Source organism: Suncus etruscus, chromosome 12 (genome assembly GCF_024139225.1).
Source record: "Suncus etruscus isolate mSunEtr1 chromosome 12, mSunEtr1.pri.cur, whole genome shotgun sequence".
Classification (NCBI taxonomy): domain Eukaryota; kingdom Metazoa; phylum Chordata; class Mammalia; order Eulipotyphla; family Soricidae; genus Suncus; species Suncus etruscus.
Window position 1 is genome coordinate 59,771,507 of NC_064859.1, and position 15,058 is coordinate 59,786,564.

Below are 15,058 nucleotides of genomic sequence, written 5' to 3' on the forward strand. Positions count from 1 at the left end.
AGAAAATTCTCATTTTCAATTGTACCTCAGAAAAGCAAGTACCTCAGAGTTAACTTAAATAAGGAGAAAAAAGATCTATATAAAGACAAAATGATGCTTCAAGAAATAAAAGAAGAAACAAGGAAATGGAGACATATACCCTGCTCATGGATTGGGAGGATTAACAATCAAAATGGCAATATTTCTGAAAGCATTGTACAAATTTGATTGTAGTACTTCTAAGAATATCCATGACATTTTTCAACGAAGTGGATCAAACACTCTTGAAATTCATTTGGAACAATAAACATCAATAGATAGCTAAAGCAGTCATTGAGGAAAGATTCTTGGGAGGTAGCACTTTCTCTACCTTAAAATTGTACTACACAGCAATAGTTATTAAAGCAGCATGATATTGGAATAAAGGTAGACCCTTAGATCAATGGAATAGACTTAAATATTCTCTGCCTGACCCCCTGCCCAAGGTAGATGATCAATTTCTCTTTGATAAAAGGGCAAGAAATATGAAGTGGAGCAAGGAAAACCTTTTCAACAAGTGGTGTTGGGAAAACTGATTAAGTACATACAAAGGGTGAACTCAGGCCTCTCATTAATGCTGTTCACACACAAAAAAAAATTAAAATAAATTAAAGATCTTATATTAGACCTAAAACCATAAGTACATAGAGGAAAATTTAGGTAGAACACTCAATGACATTGGAGCTAAAATCATCTTCAAAGATGAAATATTGGAATTATTACTATACTATCCTTGTTTTTCTTGTATCTGACAAGTGAGTGAGATTATTCTATGTCTATCCCTTTCTCATTGCACTCAGCATAATAGTTTCCATGTCCATTCATGTATAGGCAAATTTCATGGCTTCATTTTTTCCTAGTGACTGTATAGTATTCTATTTTTAATATGTTCCACAGTTTCTTTAGCTACTCAACTGTTGTTGGACACCCGGTTGTTTCCAGATTCTGACTATTTGTAAATAGTGCTGAACTGTGCAAAGGAGTGAGGAGGGTATTTTTGCTTTGTGTTTTTGTGTTTCTGGGATATATTGCTGGGTCACATGGAATATCAATTTATAGCTTTTTGAGGAATGTACATATATTTTTTTCAAAAAGTTTGGACAACTTGGCATTCCAACCAGCAGTGAATGAGAGTCCCTTTCTCTCACATTTACTCCAGCAATGGTAGTTCTTTTTTTTTTTTTTTTTTTGTGATGTGTGTTAGTCTCTGTGGTGTTTTGATTTGCATCTCCCTAATAGTTATTGATGAGGAACATATTTTTTTCATGTGCTTTTTTTTGACATCTGTATTTCTTCTTTGATGAAATATATGTTCATTTTTTTCTCCTCATTTTTATGAGGTTAGTAAAGTTCAATCAGATCCATGTATATCTTAGATATTAATCCGTATCTGATGGTTATTGGGTGAGTAGTTTCTCCCTTTTCGTGGGTGGTCTTTGTATCCTAGCCACTATTTTCTTTGAGGTGCAGAAGCTCCTGAGTTTGATATAGTCCCTCCAATTTGTTTATTTTCACCTCTAGTTGCTTGCCCAGTGGTGTTTAATCTTTGAAGATGCCTTTATCTTTAATGTCATTGAGTGTTATGGCTATGATTTCCTCAATATACCTTATAGTTCCCTCTATGTACCTTATAGTTTCAGGTTTGCTATCATGGTATTTAATCCATTTTGATTTGACTTTTGTTCCTGGTGTTAAGGAAAGGCCTGCATTAATATTTTGCATGTTGTTGACTAGTTTTTCCCAACACTAAGTGTTGAAGAGACTTTCTTTGTTCCACTTTGTGTTTCTTGCTTCTTTATAAAAAATTAATTCTTCATAAATCTGTGGGTTCATCTCCAGATTTTCAAGTATATTTCTTTGATATAAGAGTCTGTCTTCATTCTTTTTTTTTTTTTTTTTTGGTTTTTGGGTCACACCCGGTGGTGCTCAGGGGTTACTCCTGGCTGTCTGCTCAGAAATATCTCCTGGCAGGCACGGGGGACCATATGGGACACCGGGATTTGAACCAACCACCTTTGGTCCTGGATCGGCTACTTGCAAGGCAAACACCGCTGTGCTATCTCTCCGGGCCTAGAGTAAGTCTTCATTCTAATACCATGCTGTTTTAATGACTACTGCTTTATAATACAGATTAAAGTTGGAGAAAGTGATTCCTCTCATCTTTCCCCCACCCCAAGATTGGTTTAGCTATTCATGGATGTTTATTTCTCTATATGAATTTCAGGAGCATCTTAAAAAATGTCATGGGAATTTTGATAGGGATTGCATTAAATCTGTATCATTTTTTAGGAAGTATTGGCATTTTAAGGATATTAATCCTTGGTCAAGGAATGTGTTTCCATTTCCCAGTGTCCTCTTTGAATTAAAACTCTTAGAGGCACCTATGAAGTAATAAAGTAAACTATGTTTTCAGATCACTGATAATTTGATGTTTTTATGTATAGTGAAATGATCACTATAAATCTAGTTAACATTTGTCATCAATCATTTTGCATTCTTTATTTTTTATCTTGGTAATAACTTTCCTGGGGAAAGTTACATCAGTGGTCTTTGGACTTATTCCTGGCTCTGTGTTCAGGACTCATGGATGGAACTTGGGATACACAGATACAGGGATTTAACCAGGATTGACTGGTTATTTTATTTATTTATTTATTTATTTATTTATTTATTTATTTATTTATTTATTTATTTATTTATTTATATATGACTATTATTTTACTATCTCTCAGTCCATAATGACAACTTTTAAAATTTACTTGAACTAATTTTAATCTTGTAGTGAAGATTAAATAATAAAGTTTATTTACAACCCTTACCAATTTCCCTAAATCTTCTTATGCAACTACTGAACAGTTACTTAGGCTGTAATTTGACATTAGCATAATACAGTTAACATAATAATGACCTAACATTAATAGTAGCAGAGCTACATTAGCAATATCTGCAGGGTGATTTTTTTTGTTTCCATATTCAAGCATGAACAAATTATATTTTTGAAAAGTGGTAAAACAAAAGAAAATGATTCTTGGCAAAAATAAACTCCCTAGTGTGCTGATATGGGGCCACTGTTGGGTATAAATCATATATACAGTGTAAATAATACACAAACGATATAAGACATCCACACCAGAAAGCATAGTGACACAATATGATAACTGAACTCCAGTAATACAGGCAATGATGAGAATGGTAAGAGAAAAAAAGGAGGGAATATGGGAGAACTGAGATCTGGAACTGGTAAAATTGCTGTCTCTCACCATGGTTTTGGTTTATGGGGTTAGCTATCATTCATTTACATTTAAGATGTGATCCTGGGAAAATAGTCATGTGAAATCTAGAATAAAATCAACAATATAATTCTCTTTTCCTGCTTCATAATATACTTCTGGAGAAAATATTTTTCTTTTCTTTGCTGAATATGCCTCTTTCTGAATTGGTATATGGCTCTCTTAAAGACTTGCAAAAGCAGGTAAACTTTGCCTAAAATGAAAGTATTACCCTGATTCTTAATAGATACTACTTTGATTTATCAAGTGCTTGGTGCTCTATTTAGGTTCCTAGCAAAAGTGTTTGACACCATCTCCATGAAGGCACTTGTATTCTAGGGGGTGGGGTCAGCCATTGTTTCTCAAGTGTAAATTGGGGCACTGCCTGTTTGTTCACTTAAAGAAGGTTGATTTCCTATGGTATAGTGAGTAATTTTCTTTATCTGAAAAGGGGGAAATAGGTTAAACACATTTCAGAATCTCTGGAAGGTGAAAGCACATTTTATTCCTTAAACTTAAAAGGACATGGAAATATATCTGAAAAGGTTTGTGTGGGGACAACCATGATATCTGGTAAAGTATTACAACTTTAATACTTTTCTGTGGAAGAATTGAAAACAGTAAACTTAAACATTATGCAAATTTAAACATTATGTTCTTGGCAACACCAGACTGGACTTTGGATACCTAATATGCCATAGAGAGATCCTCACAAGACTATCTTATTTATTTGGCTGCATCCGACAAAAGTGATTCTTTAAACTGCTTGAACATTCCTATGAAACTAATTAAACTAATTAAATAGCTGTATGTTATCTGTGTGACCAAACTTGCACATATAATTTACCAAACTAAAATTTTAATGACTTTTATTTATCTGTACTTCAACCTCTTGTGTTGCTGGAAATATATCTTTTCTACTTCCAAATTTTGAATTTTATTTCCTTTCCTCTTCTTCTCCCTGGCTACATATAAGTAGGTTTTTTTTTTCTTTTCTCCTTATTCCTTCTTCATTGTTCTTTTTCATTTCCTTTGGTTTTCAGGCAGAATATCACATATATATGATGCATTTTTATTCATTTAGTTTTTGGGTTGTGCACATCTGGCAGTGTTCAGGATTTAATCCTGTTTCTGTGCTCAAAAACCATTTATGGAGGTGTTTAGGGGCCATATGTGAGATGCTGGAGATTGAGTCACTGTCCAACATCTGTAATGCAAGCACATTAATCTCTGATCTAACTGGAGCATGATTTACTTCTTACAAATATCATAGATGATGTCTTAATTGAAAATTTCTCATATTCTACTACAGTAATTCTGGTTTCATTCTTAGGAGAATACTTTCAATATGTTAATCTCATTACGCTTAATGGGTTGGCTATCATGCCCTTTAAATTCTTATGTTGAAGTCTTAACTGGAATATGTGAACTCACTTAGATATAAGGTTATTATAGATATAACTAGCTAGGATGAGGTTAGATTATCCTAATCGATAAGATTGACCCCCAATCCAATCCAATGTATGCCACTAAACTGGGGAAATTTGGAGAAATATTCACAAAGGGAAAATGTCCTGTGAATCTGAAGACAGACTAGGTTGGTACATATTTAAGTATAAACATCAAAGATTTTCATCAGACAACCAGGAAGAGGGAATTCAACAGATTTTAATAATAAATTTTAATTATGTTTATTCTTTTTTGGGGGGGGTTTGGGTCACACCCGGTGACACTCAGGGGTTACTCCTGGCTATGCGCTCAGGAGTCGCTCCTGGCTTGGGGGACCATATGGAACGCCTGGGGATCGAACCGTGGTCGGTCCTAGACTAGGGCTGCCAAGGCAGACACCTTAACTCTAGCGCCACCGCGCCGACCCCTAATTATGCTTATTCTTTTATTCTTAAAATTTTAAAGGACTGTAGACTTTTATTTATTGAAAAATATCTAGATTATGATCATTTAAGAATTATTGAGGCTTAATTTTTTTTGCCAAACCCGGTGACACTCAAGGGTTACTCCTGTCTATGTGCTCAGAAATCGCTGCTGGCTTGGGGAACCATATGGGATGCCTGGGATCAAACCGAGGTCCGTCCTGGGGTAAGCCGCATGCAAGGCAATGCCTTACCACTGCACTATCGCTCCAGCCTAAAGGCTTAAGTTTTAAATCATTACTATTGACTAATCTGAAATGACTCTTAATTCTGCAATCAAATCCACTGCAAACAGGAAAAGTTAATATAGATTTATTTTTCACATATAGTTTAAAATTTTTATGGTAATATTGGGTTCAGGAGTAAGGTACCAATATCCCTTCACCATTGTCCACAGGACCCTTCCCTTACACTTCTTTTTATTTATCATGAAAATTTGAACTCTAATATCAGAGTCTTTGTTTTCACTGGAATTTGGCTAAACCCCTGATTTTTTTTTTTTCCTTTCTGTACCTTAAGTGAATAAGATCATCTGATATTTGTCTTTTTCCTTCTGGTATGTTTTGAGCAGTAGGATATTTTAAATTCAGTCCATGCTATACGAAATAGGTAAGATTTCATCTTTTCTTATGGCAGATGTCACTATTTAGATAAAAAAAATGCCAAGCTCTCTCTTTGATATGAAAAATGTTCCTACCTGCTCATTAAGGTATTATTTTGTGAACATTACTTACTGACACCAAAAGTCTAGCTCAATGCAAACTGCTGACAGTGCAAAAACATAATATGGTAATTATTTTAAGTACCTATGCCTATTAAACATATCTCTCCCTGCTGCATTTTATCCTGCAGCTTGCTCTTTATGTCTCCTACTTGAATCCTACAGTCATTTGAATCTGAACATCTGGTGTAAGGATAAAATGTGGGTACTGAAAGCCAGGTGAGGGAAGTTAGACTTGACTCAATGATTGATATCAACAACCAATGCTAGAAATAGAACATAGAGAGCACATTAAAGTTAATGAGGTGGACATTCCTGAGGTGGGATTAATGTCCCAGTTCTGCTGGATTTGGTTGCTGCTTCTTTCTCTGGAATTGAGTTTTTCTCATCTATAAAAAGTATAGACTGGATGAAATGTTCCAAAGAACTCATCTAACTCCATAATTTCTCTGTGTAATATTACAATTTCTCTCTGTAATATGCACTATGTACTCTATATGGAGAAACATAAAAATTCTAATTAAGTGACGAGAGCATTTAAATTTTATTTATTAGGAAAGTATTTGGGCACACTAGAAGTGTTTGGGGGCTACTACTAACTCCATCTATGCTTTAGTGCTTGAGTGACCGTTGGTGCTTGGGATCAAGTCAGTGTTGGCTGCATGCAAAGCAAGCACCTTAACCTCTATACTATATCTCTGGCTCAACAAGTGCATTCAACAATCTTAAAAAATGTTATTTATAGTGTTCAAATTATCGAATCCTATCCACAGCCTTAGAGAAAAGGGGCATTTCTATATGATTAATTTCATCTTATTTTTTTTAAAAAAAACTTTATTTATTAATTGGTTGATTGGTTGGTTTTTGAATCACATCCTGCGGCGCTCAGGGGATACTCCTGGTCTGCACTCAGAAATCACCCCTGGCAGGCTGGGGGGGGGGACCATTTGGAGTGCCAGGAAATTAACTGAGCCCCTCATGGGTTGGCTGCATGCAAAGCAAATGCCCTACCTCTGTGTTATCTCTCTGGCCCCAATTACATCTTATTAAAATTTGTACGTGAGGAAAATACAGTCTGCCCAGTCTCATGACAGTATGCTTCAAGGGTCGAGAAACCCTGTATCTCTTAGGGCAAGGAAATTCCTTTCTAATTTCCCATAATTTACTGTGCCTATGCTCCCCCCCCAAAAAAAAGCACTAAACTTTGCCACACCAGCCCTCCTTCCTTTCTTCTATTTCTTCATTTTACTTTTATCTCTTTTTATTTATTTATTTATTTTTTTCTTTTCTTCTTCTTTTTTTTTGTATTTTTTGTGCTTGTTATTTTGTTGTTGCTTTTTTGTTGCTGTTGTGCTTTTTTATTTGCTGTTTTTTTTTTGCTGTTGTTATGTTTTTGTTCTTTTTCCCCTTTCTTCTTTTAAATTGATATTTGTAGCCTCTAGATGGATGCATCCCAGGTTTTTTTTTTTTTTCCTAATAGAACCACGTAACTTGAATCATCTTGCTCTGCCTCATAAATTGGGAAATGGGGGAATGGATTGTACCATGGCCAAACAGTCATATGAACATTGATTGGAAATAAAAATGAACTGACTTACACACTAAGCCCAAAGTCAACGACAACAGAATCAACATCCAATCTACACAAGCAATACATGGAGGGGACCAATTACATTAGCAGTCCAGGGGGCAAATGAGGGCGATATGGGATGCATGCTGGGAATAGCGGTGAAGAAAGGACAACACTGGTGGTGGGAGCGTCCTTGATTCATTGTCACTATGTACGTTAAATATTACTGTGAAAGATTGGTAATTCACTTTGGTCACAATCAAAATTGTTAAAAAAAATAAAATAAGATTTAGTATGGAATTTCTTCTACACTTCCTCTTTCTAATAATTTCAATGTGCTATCCATAACACTAGGTGGCAGTAATGTATTTTTAAAATTTTATTTTGAGATCAAAATAAAATAAAAATCTCGATCAAGTTCCAGACAATATAAATAAATAAATATATATAATATAAAAACCGATTTACAGCTTTAATTCACTTGAGAATTGTGCCTCCTATTTTTTTTTAAATGCAACAACTTTCTCTAATTATAAGCCCAAAGGCATTCAATTATTTTCTTTATATTGGACTGTTTCCTCTGTTATTTTATCTATATCTAAGTATTATAAAATAAAATGTGTCCTATTGTACAAAAGGAGTTTGAACTTTCCCTTAAAAGGAGTTTAGAATTTGCCCTAAAAATACTTCAAACTGACAGAGATTCTTATTGTTCAGAGTCTTTGCCAAGTCCCATATTTTCCTTTTTAAGGTATTGTTTTTAGACAAAAAGTGGAGAACACTATTCTCAAACACAAAGATTATTTGCTTTACTATAATTGGGGAGAATATAAATTGGGGAGAAAAAATATATCACTCTAAGAGAAAATACTTTGTAACCAGGGAAAATTACCCAGGGCAATGCTTTTGGAACATGTGGATGCCTGAACAATAGATAAGTACATTAGATTAAGAATTTTCTCTGTCTTGACGGTGAAACTTATGGACTCATCTCTTCTTCAGATCAATGAATTTAGAGAAACCATTGCTTGTGAGATAGCAATTTTAGATTGGTTTTCTTTAAGTGTTATACTGACATTGGATAAGTCCAGGCAGGTACAAGGAAAGATAATAATGGTGCTGATGTTATTTGCTCAGATCTTCATGTCATGAAGCCTCATTTACCAAGAAAACAGCTCTAGTTAGAGTCCCACAAAATTGTGGTTACATCATGGTCTCTGTCTAATACATTATAGCGCTGAGGTATGTGCCATTCTTTCATAGTTTGATTTAATTAAATTTTAAATGAGGAATCCAATCTCATAATAATGGTGAGGGTTTAATAATTGAGTCATTTTAAATGTGTAAAACTTAGAATGCAGTAGCTGCTGTCTATGTTCTTTCTTTTATCTAAAGATTAAGCGAAAGTGATTCCATCATCCAACCCATGTTACTTGTCAGATGATGTATAGTTGTGTCAAGTCAACTTAGTCACTAAATAATAATAACTGAAGCCTTTGTTAAATTGGACCCTCAGGACGCAAAGACACCAGAGAGATAGTTAAAGAATAGAAAGTTTAATAGAGCTCAGAGCTGGGGACTCTTAGGCCAAAGTGGTACCAAGAGCCCAGCACTAAGGACTCCCAGGACATTGTGTTCCCAGAATAGTCTTTTAGCATGCCTTTATACTTTTCTTACACAAATGTAGGGAGGAGACAAGGCCACATTCCTACCTCATTGACATATGGTGGGGTTACAGAAAAAAAAACAAAACAAAAAAACATGTTAGAGTATTAGAGACATTCTGGTAAGCTTTTTGACATTTATCTAAAAATTGGATAAGTGACACTACCCTATTCTCATGCTCCTGAGAGTGATTAGTCTTGTGGGAGATCTCTTTTTCCAGGGTAAGTGCTCCTGGAATGTTTTTATTTATCTTTGTTTACAATCCATTTGGGAAGTTTCCATTTGAGTTAACTCCTTATTGCCATATCCTGCTCCCCCTCTAAACTTTTCACTGGGTGAGTACACACACACACACACACACACACACACACACACACACACACACACACACACACACACAGAGTAATGGATATCCTGACAAATTTGTGACATACATCATGTCCAGCTTAGGTTCAGGAGGCTCTAATTTTGGCCTCCAGACAGGGGTTGTGGTTGTCTTTGTTCAAAGCTAATGACTATAACGGGGGTGGGAGTGGGTGTGGGATGGGAATACTGTTAATTCTTGTGAACCTCACACCTTGATTCAGAAAAATGAACATTATTGCTGACTATGGTTATGGAGTTTTTGGAGCTTCTATTTACAGAGACCTCCCTCACACTCTGCTAGGCTTAAGTAAACCTGCCTGCTAACCACAACTATTGACTTTTTGTCAATGATTGTTGCTTTATTGATGCAGAGATAAGCTCCTGTCACAATCAGATTGTTTTATTGTAGGAACTCCCTTAACTAGTCTGGTACAGAAACAGGGCCTACGTTCTGAAATTGCAGGACTTCCTTTAATTAGTCAGACCCAGAGAGTAGGCTTCCTTCTGAAAATAACCCTCTCTTGAAATTTTACTGAGAACTAGCAGTTTATTTACCTTGCAATAATAACTACATTCCCCATGACTGTGAACCTGCTTGTCTACTTGTGCATATCTGCTTTGGAAGTATGTATCCCCCACTTTGAAAGGACTTGAAAGAGCTCTCCCTGGGCTGCACTTGGCCTTCCATTGTGTGCAGTACAGTCACTGCCAGGGTTAATAAAGATTTCTGTGCTTAAGATTTGTTGAGAGCTTCCATTCTTGCTAGCCTGGGTCATACCAATAACTACTTTATTTTAGGGAATTTATATACTATTTCTGATAAGCAGGGGCAGTTAGGCTATATTTTGCAGCACTCAGGGTTTACTTCTGGTTTGGTACTCAGGGAATCATTATTCCCATGGTGGTGATAGCAATAGTGGCAATAGGAAGACAGTCAGGGAGATTAGAAACAATGGTCCCAGAGGAAATTTTCTGAAGAATAAAAGAAGGACATCAAAGGATATACAGATAACAATTCTTTCAAAACCTCCTCTTCTTCCTCAGTCTCTTAATCTCCCCATCTTACATGTCTTAAATTCAATGTAGAGTGCTCACCTATCCCTCAGTAAAGAGAATATTAAAAAAGAATTTTATCATTTCACTCTTGCTTCCAACATAAAGTTACCCACTTCCCAACTTCTCTCCACTCCCCTCTCTGGACCCAAATAAACTTTCTACCACACAGACATTCCTTGACTTTCAGACTTGCTGCATGAGAACAGAAACCTGAGTGTTTCTAGATTGCAACAGTTTAAACAATTTTGGAAACAACCATTCAATCTCAAAATATTTAACGTAATCTGGAAACATTTTTAGTTCTCATAATTGAGGGATAGAAGTTAGGGATGATACTGCAATGCCACGTGCCAACAACTATGGAGCCTCAAATGTCACTAGTGCAGTGGTTAGTAAACCTTGACCAAGAAGGAGCTACCTTTCTAGGGAACTCTGGTCCCTATTGTTCCAGTGAAGACCATAACAATGGAAAACTAGGTCTTCATAGAAGCACTTAGCGCTGTACTGAACAGATATTTTTTCTTCAATTCCTCTTCATTCACGGAGCATTTGATAAAATAGTAAAAGAGGAAGCCTCAGTTTTCCCTTGCCAGTTGTTATGAGCAGACTCATATTTGACTGCCCCCTACCTACACTTTTAAGCATTCTTGTATTAATGAACCAAGACTATAGAATTCAGCCTGAGAGTTTAGGCTCACTGAGAGACTGAAATAGCAAATAGCCAAACTTAAAGCACTCACTCAGACCAGCCAGAACACTCTGTAGGAACCTTTGTGGCATTCTTTGTGACATTCTTATAAATTGATCAAGGATTTAAAGCACCTTTAAAGCCAAAAACTCAGTTTTTCTATTATAATCCCCCCAAAGTTAGCCATATTCAACTTAGTCCAATATTAAAATCCATACAACATGAGAAGTTCCTATCTCCTTTACTCTCCAATAAATTTTTCTATCTTATATTTCAGTCTGAGCATCATTAGAACCTGGACCAACATAGAACCCACCTTCACCACTCCTGATCAATAGCACATTTAGGGACATTTTAATAAAATATAAGCATTACTGAAAACTGTATAGCATAATACAAGAAAGAATTTTATTTTGGAAAAATATTTTCCTAATTTATGGCAAGTTTTACTTTTGGTGATAGAACTACAAAACAATGCAATCTAGTTCAGTCTTACAGGTTGGCATGCTGAGCAAAGAAAGTTTTTATTCTTTGTAGGAGCTTTTTCTTTAGAAGGCCCTCCCACCTTATGGTGTGATTTCAGCTATCAAGTCATCAACGTGTTCTAGTCTAGTTTTTCTTTAATTACCTTTAGAATGTGTCTTCAATTGATCCTTCCAGCTGAATTCCATTAAAGTCTGCTCTCAGCAATCTCTCTTTTTCTATCAACTTCTGATTAATAGTTGCTCTCATCTGAATGTCTTTGTTCTTCTGGCTAGAGGCCATCACCTTGGGCAAAATCCCTTCCTAGCTACTCAATTACCTTCCTGACCCTTACTCTGATGATATTCTTTGCTCTTTTTCATTTCCATAAGAAAGGAAAAATCACCATGTGTTTTAAAACTTTTTCTTTAAAAACACCTGTGAGTGTGTTTTTGAGATTTCTTCCCCTTTGGGTGGGTCACACTCAGCTGTGATTAAGGCTTATTCTTGGCTTTCCTTTTAGGTATTACTCCTGTCAAGGAACTGGGAACCATAGATGGTGCCTAAAATTGAAACCCAGTAACCTGCAAGGCAAGCTCCAAACCTGCTGTTCTAGATCTTGCCCTCAGCCCCATTAAAAAACGGTACCCTGGAGACTGAGGGGACCTGTCGGCTTTGCATGCTTCTCTTCTGTCTCCTGAAGCTCTCCTGAGAGGGCCAGGAAGGGCCCAGCAGAAACTATCTCCTGAAGGCACTCAGGCCAAAAGGCCAAGAAAGAGTGAGTGAAAACCAGTTACAGAGGTGCCAGGCAGAGAGGTGGCTCCTTTGTCTGTGAATGTGGGATGGGTCTGCCCCTGCTGTGAGATTGGTAACTAAGAGAGACTGACAGGACCTGTTGACTTTGTGTGTTTCTCTTCTGACTCCTGAAGCTGTCCTAAGAGGGCCAGGAATGGCCCAGCAAAAACTGTGTCCTATAGGCTCCAGAAGAGCACAGCCACTCCACTTTATTTCACGGCCACGTGCTCTTTCTAAATAATGAACCCCACCATAACACGCAGGAAAAAAAAAATCACACTACAAGCGTGACAATGGGGAAACTTCACAGGCAAACACCATACACAGAGAATGAAGATGATACCCCAAAATAGAATAGAAATATAGAGGATTCTCATGGAAATCAAAGAAAACATAGCTCTAGATGAACAGAACACAAAGACAGAAATAAAAAAAAAAAACTCCAAACTGAAACAACAGATCTAAAAAACACGGTAGCTGAACTGAAAACCTCAATGGAAACCCTCTCCAACAGGGTAATAGCAGCAGAGGACAAAATCAGTAAACTGGAAGATGAAATGCAGAACAACTCCATATAGCAAAAGAGATTGGAAAAGAACCTTAAGACAATCAGACAATGGAAAAAGTACTCAAGGAATGTGAACAGATGAAAATAGAAGTCTTTGATAAACTAATCAGAAACAACAAAAGAATCATTGGAGTCCCAGACGCCCAGGAAGAATCAACAGTTTAAAGATATTATCTCAGAAAAACTCCCAGAGCTAAAGACTGCATGCAATCAAATCTTGCATGCCCGAAGAGTACCAGCTAAAAGAGACCCAAAGAAAAACCCTCCAAGACACATCCTAGTCACAATGACGAATCCCACAGATAGAGATAGAATACAGAAAGCAGCAAGATCAAAAAGGGAAATTACATTCAAAGGAGCATTCTTAAGATTTACAGCAGACATATCACTAGAAACTCTCAAGGCCAGAAGACAGTGGTGGGGTATTTTGACAAGACTGAATGAAATGGTTGCTTCACCTAGAATACTGTACCCAGCCCAACTCACTTCAGGTTTGAGGGAAGGATACATAGTTTCACGAATAAGCAACAGCTAAGAAAATTTACAGATGCAAAACCAGCTTTAAAGGAAAAACTAAAAGGTCTACTTTAAGACAAGACAGACCAACAGACACACCAAACGTATACAGAAAGATGACATTAAATCCCATGACAATCATTTCACTCAATGTCAATGGACTAAATGCACCATTTAAGAGACACAGAGTGGCTATATGGAACAAAAAGATGAATCCAACCTTCCGCTGCCTACAAGAAACATACCTGAATAGTCAAAACAAACAATCAAACACACACAAAAGACTCAAAATCAAAGGCTGGAAGAAAATTATTCAAACAAACAACACCTTAAAAAAGCTGGGGTGGCCATATTAATATCAGACGACACAAACTTTAGACTCAGAAAGTTGTAAGGGACAAAGATGGTCATTTTATAGTAATCAAGGAATATGTGCAACAGGAAGAAATCGCACTACCAAACATATATGCAGCCAATGAGAGACCAACAAAATATCTAATACAATTATTGACAGATTTGAAAGAGGACATCAATAATAACACAATAATTGTGGGAGACCTCAACACAGTCCTGTCAACACTTGATAGTTCAACCAAACTGAAACCCAACAAAAATATACTAACTCTGATAAGAGAAATGGAACAGAGAGGCCAGGTGTGTATGTTTGTGTGTGTGTATACATATATATCTATATATATGACATTCCATCTCCAGAAACCTGGATACACATTCTTCTCCAATGTACATGGGTCATTCTCCAGGATAGACTATATTCTGGCACATAAAACATACCTCCATAAAATCATAGAAAATTTTGCAGGCTACCTTCACTAACCACAAGGCTCTGAAATTAGATGTGAACTACAAAGGGACACAGAAAAAATCTTCAACACCTGGAAATTAAACAGCCTCCTACTGAACAACCAGTGGGTCCAAGATGAAATCAAAGAGGAAATAAAAACTTTCCTGGAAACAAATGACAATGAAGACACAAACTATCAAAATCTATGGGACACAGCAAAATCATTACTGAGAAGAAAATTTATAGTTTTGCAAGCACACATCAGGAAGGAAGAAGGGGCATATCTCAATAACTTAATAAAGCAGCTTATAAAATTAGAACATGATCAACAAAAGTAACCAAAAATAAGGAGACAGAGGAAATAAGAAAGCTGAGAGCAGAAATCAATGAAGTGGAAACCCAAAAAACAATCTGAAAGATCAACAAAAGCAGAAGTTGATTCTTTAAAAAAAAATAAACAAGATTGATAGACCATTGGCAAAACTCACAAAGAAAAAAAGAGAAATTTGGTAACACATTTATTTTAGAAATAAAAAGAGGGAGATCACTACAGATATTGCAGAGATTCAAAGGGTAATCAGAGACCACTTTAAGAAACTCTATGACACTAAACATAAGAACCTGGAAGAAA

General features: G+C 36.2%; 1 pseudogene; it reads right to left on the reverse strand.

Annotated features, from left to right (window-relative positions):
* Nucleotides 1-11,776: 11,776 nt before the first annotated feature.
* On the reverse strand, nt 11,777-12,049 carry LOC126024010 (transcription and mRNA export factor ENY2-like; annotated as a pseudogene).
* Nucleotides 12,050-15,058: the final 3,009 nt, after the last annotated feature.